This window comes from Dendroctonus ponderosae, unplaced genomic scaffold (assembly GCF_020466585.1).
Source record: "Dendroctonus ponderosae isolate FM_Combo_2020 unplaced genomic scaffold, Dpon_F_20191213v2 Dpon_F_20191213_3, whole genome shotgun sequence".
Lineage (NCBI taxonomy): Eukaryota > Metazoa > Arthropoda > Insecta > Coleoptera > Curculionidae > Dendroctonus > Dendroctonus ponderosae.
Window position 1 is genome coordinate 7,964,419 of NW_026018508.1, and position 5,870 is coordinate 7,970,288.

Consider the following 5,870-nt stretch of genomic DNA (forward strand, 5'->3'; position numbering starts at 1 on the left):
CTATAAATGCAATTATTAACTTGATTAGAAAATGTTGACAAATTTCCAGTTTTATAGAAAGCTTTGTCGAATCTAGGTCGACGTATTTTCATCTTAGAGTCTTTGTAATTCAACATTAATTTTTGTTTCGAAATCATGATATAAAATATAATGATATGAATGTAGTGAGAATGATTCGGAATATCAACCATATTAAATTAATTTCTAGCCGTTACTAAACAGGGTCGTTTAGGTAAAAAAATAAAGGCATTTTTAAAATAATAGTTTTAGTGAGCTTATCTTCCCTTTTCTCTCTCTCTACGTCAATATGTAAATTTATATTGCGTAAATTTTTATGCAATATAAAAATTGCAATTCCAATAACATATTCATGAAAACAATAATTAATAAATTCTGTTGACAGTGTGCCAAAACATAATAATGAAGGAATAGTTGCTTGGATTGTGGATTTTCTTGACCCAGCACAAGTTTGAAGGGTACTAGCATAAAGTTTGACTGATTCAGGAAAGAATGTATGTTCAATTGAAGGTTTTAGAAGAGACACATCAGATCCGGTGTTTATTAATAGTCGAATTTGCACTTCAAAATTTTCATATATGATAATTGATTAATTCGAACTATTTAATTTAACCATGACTGTTTTGTTCGAGGCTTCTATGCGAAAATGTTATGGTGTTTCTTGAAAAGTGCTTTAGGGAGAAAATATTTTGTAGTCGTTTTGATATGTAGAAGATTAGTCACTTTTATTTAGATTTTTGAGACAGTAATCCTTGAAATCCTTTAGAAAAACATAATTTTTTAGAGGTATCAGTTCTTTGAATAATAAGTTATTTTGAATGTAAAGTATAATATTTTCTATTTGAGAGGAGTCTGCCTTTTCTCGTGCCAATACCAGATATTGGATTTTCTAAATAGAATTTTCTTACATTTTTAATTTTTGTCGTTTGTAATGTTTTAATTATTTGGAAATTTATTTTAATTGTCTAAAAAACTGTTCCAAATTAATAAAATGTTGCTGCAGCACTGATTGTGTATACTTAAAACGTTATTTCGAAATTAACTTTGCAACTGCAACAGTTCGTATTTAACCTTTTGTATTTAACTTTGTGTAAATTAATTCTTTTTATACAACAAAATTAATTGCAGGTTTGTTTTGGTTATGATTTAATAATGTGAAGTTTAATTTGCAAAATATTATAACTTTAAAGGTGTATAAATCCAAAAATTACATTTAAAATTAGGAATAGATTTATCGGGTAAATAACTGCCTAATTTCTATGCCTGTGTTTGAAGAAATATTTTCGATTACTTTTATCTGTGGATAAGTAATATCCCACGGAACTCTTTCAGGTTTGAATTTATATTTCAAGTTGTTCATCAAATGGCATCAAAAATCGGATTTCTCAAACCGAATGGAGTTTCTTCTTGAATTCAATGATGATTTTGTTCAGTCGACTTTATATATTTTCTTCAATTGTTAGACAGTCCTAATAAATAATGGCAAAAATTGTCTTACGATTATTTTGAGTCTATAGAATTTCCTCTTAGAAAGAGCTGCAACTGCTGCACTTTTATTATACATACGTCATGAAGCCCGCTTACGAAAAAAAATCCACAATAACAAACATGAAAGACCGGATGAAACGGCAGGAAAGAAAACATTATGAAAAATTAAGCGCTTACTGGCTAACGTTTACTAAGAATGACTTAAAACTAAATCTGCTATGTATAGTATCTATAGACAAAACTGGCTGGTCTTTGCAGAAATGTTTATCTCTTTTAACTGAGTGTTAATTTTATTTACGATTCAGAAGAAAGGGCTACATAATTCTAACGTTCTATTTACGATCAAAGTTTTTGGCTATTGGTGATGCTGACATTAATTTCAGGTTCAATAAGAATGTTACAAAATGCTTATTGTTCGCGTAAGTTTATATTAAAATTAGTTCAAATTTAGAATATACTTTACATATATTAGTGTGGTTAATTAGTTGTTTGATTTTAACTTGAAAGAGAGCACTAAATATATATGAAATAAATTTCAAGAACTTTTAGAAAATGTTTTGAAGTAAATGACGATATTTTGAAACATTTATTCACACTGTAACAACCAAAATGCACATTTATGAAACCTTTTGTAAAATGTTTTTTAAGTTTTAATTATATTGATGCCATAAATTGTAGGCAAATAAAAATCGGATTACAGCCGTTGGGCTGTGTGGCAAAAAATATGTACATTACTCATTTTTTCAATGTAGCACGATCCTCCTGACTCACTCTCTTTTATTCCATGATTGAATAAAAATTGAGATGTTCTTAATAAGTGAATCGCTGTTCAATTTGCGAATTAATTGCCTGAAACCCCAGAAAATGTTAGCAAGCACAATTTAAAGTGTAATTATAGTGGACAACTGCTGCACAATGTCCCAATTTAAGGTTTCTATTTAAAGTGTTACGTTTATTACGTGGATTCAGATCTTATCATGTGTTTCTGGTATTTAAATTCCGCCTTATTGACATGAAGAAAGCATCACTAAAAATTACACACTGTAACTAAATTATGCAAAAACTTATGCATTAAACGCATTACCTGTGATTTAAATTTCACCTAAGAAAGAAAAATAATACTACAATGGAACCAAGACAATTAGTATTTAGCTTAGTATGAAATATGAACAAACAGTTAAATTTTAAAATTATTGCAGTTAAACGTCTGTTGATATCCGTACTAGATCGACCACTAGAAAAGGTTCTCTATGTTCTCGTTATAGCTAATTGGCTCGTCATTAAAGTCCTTCGGTGGTGACAATCAGTTGCGATAAATATGCATCATTATTAAGTGATTCGTATAAATAAAGCCAAAACCGAAATACAAAAATTATGGAACTGATGAAATCCTTGCTAAACTTTGCATATTCAACTTCTGAAATGCAATATTACTTTCACATATTTTATTTACAAAAATGTGTTTAGCTGCGATTAGGATAATTAAGGTGATGGCCACTGGAATCATTTAATAACAGAAAACATTGAATAAATGCTATTTTTATCTGACGTCCATTCTTATTGTCTATATTTATTGACGCCCACACTTCGAACTTGTTTAAAACGAAACACTTTTAGTTTCAGCACTAGTCTACTCAAATAAGCTCGCATTTATCGGGTTCCAATATTATGGTTTATGTAATTGGGCGCAACGTCGATAAGGAGTGAACCATTTTTGCAGACAGTACCTGAATCCCGAAAACTAGAAGCCACTAATAAATGGAATTATAAATTAGAAACCAAGTCACTGTTGATGGCGACAGCAAGTAAATCTGCCATGGCGAACGGTCGTTTGCGGTGAATATTTTGACGTGGAGACGTTCTTTTCCATCGCCATTAAATATTCAGATACTCAAATATCAGCARACCAATACAGTTCTAAAGAACGCATACGCGATGCGAGTACGCCCACTATAAGCTCTGCGTACTCGCAGAACGCAGCGTCACAAAAATATTCGGTGGACGACGGTTTTCGAAAACTAGCTGATAACCAAAAAAATCCAACTCAACCACCCCGGAAGAATCCTGCAAGAAGACAAACACAAATCCTATGGACAATGTAAAACAATACACACACAACAAGCAATCTAACAACAGACCAAGAAAGTTCAATTCAGGAGAAAAATTTACTCTGAAATTGAAATTATGCTAAATATTAGGTACCTTTGAAAATCTTATCGTAGATTGCAACAATTGCGTTGTTAAAGCTTGGTTTGATCAGTTAAAGGTCGTATTTTCCATGAATTTTCTAATGGTCATGCTGTTATTGGAGACACCAGTAATTAGAATAGTGGAAAAAGTCTAAAGGAAAACATGGTCACATGAGATTAATCTAGCTCGTCGTAACTGAAAAATCCTGGAACCTCCCAGAAATTTCCTATTAAAGTGAGTTTTTTGTCACTTTAAGCAGCGGATTTTTGCTTTGGAGTTATATTATACGCCTTTTTCTAGTAAAGTTTTCGAAAAATGTGTGTTTTTCAACGGCCAATCGCCTCACCTTAATAACTGAAAAAATCCTGGAAACTCCCAGAAATTTCCCATTTAGGCAAGCTTTTTTTCTCATTTAAAACAGCGGATTTCCGCTATCGATTGATGTTATGGGCTGGATTCAGGCATTTTTGGTTTTTCCCTGACGCATTTTTGGAATACTCATGTTTTCCATCGGCCAATCGCCTCACCTTCAAAACTCAAAAAGTGGAAACTCCCAGAAAGATCTTATTAAAATGCATTTAAAGCAGCGCATTTTTTCTTTCGAGTGATTTTATGAGCCAAATTGTTGGATTTTGGCTTTTGCTCGTCCAATTTTTGAAAAATCCGTGTTGGTCAACGACCAATCGCTATTTAGTATTTGAAAGTCCTAAAAACTGCCTGAAATTTACTAAACAAGTGAGTTTTTCCTCATTTGAAGCCGCAGATTTTCTCTGTCGGGTGATATGCTGGGCAGGCTTGATATATTTTTGGTTTTTTCTTAACAATTTTTTAAAATTCGTCTATCTATACCAACGCCAATCGCTTCCCCTTGTAACTGAAAACATCCTGAAAATTCCCAGAAATTTCCTATTCAAATGAGTTTTTCCTCACTTATAGCAGCCGATTTTTTTTCTTTCGACTGATGTCATAAGCCTCATTCAGGAATTTTTGGTTCTTCTTTGGTGCAGTATAAAAAGACCGTGTTGTCCGACGACCAGTAGCTTCGATTTAGTATCTGAAAAAATCCTGACAAATTCCCTGCAATTTCCTAATCAAATAAATTTTTCCTCATTTGAAGCTGCAGATTTTCTCTGTCGGGTGATATGCTGGGCAGGCTTGATATATTTTTGGTTTTTTCTTAACAATTTTTTAAAATCCGTCTATCTATACCAACGCCAATCGCTTCTCTTTAGTAACTGAAAACATCCTGGAAATTCCCAGAAATTTCCTATTCAAGTGAGTTTTTCCTGACTTAAATCAGACGATTTTCTCTTTCGGGTGATGTTGTCGGCAGCGTCCAGGAATTTTTGGTTTTTCCTTGACGAATTTTTGAAAAACTCGTGTTTACCAACGGTTAGTCGACTCCTGAAAATTTCCTGTAAAAGTGAGTTTCTCAAAAAAAATCAGCCAGGGTCAGTAATGGTGACTTAACTCGTGTTTCAACGTTCATGTCCAAAGAAAATAATCATTTGTGACAAAAACATAAATAATAATAATGAACTTATTGAAATATGAAATGTAAAATATAAAATTAATTATGAGGAAACAACTAAACAGTGGATGATATCAAAGATCTCAACTAATAAGACCAAGAAAAGCTAGCATACAGAAATCCAAGAAGACACAAAAGAACATTTGAACATTTACTGTGAATTATGTTAATCACGATCATCACTTTATTATTTGTAAAGGATAAATTATTTTTCAGTTAATACTTGCTTTAAACTGGGTTTTAAAGTCATTTTCAATTATGTGGTATTCATAAATTTGAAAAATGCCCTTTTCCACTTTACTGGCACGACAAAGATGTTGTTTTTTTTTAAGAACAGTCAACCTGTGAAACTTTCCGGGTTACTTTAATTTTTAGGTCGTACGACGTAACATTTATAGACTTTCCTGTAATCCTACTAGTTTACATATTTAGCAGACATCGCAACTATAATAATAAATAAGCCAGCTAGTGCTCACTTGGTTTGAAGCACTTGGTATAAAATCAATCCGCAACTAGTCGGCAATTAAAACAACAGTTCGCCATGCTGCGTCTTCCTCCGAAGAGAAAAATACTGACGAGCAAGCAAGCATCGAAGCCAAAGAAGAACAAATGGGGGGCGTCCTACGAACACACAGGTGCCCGA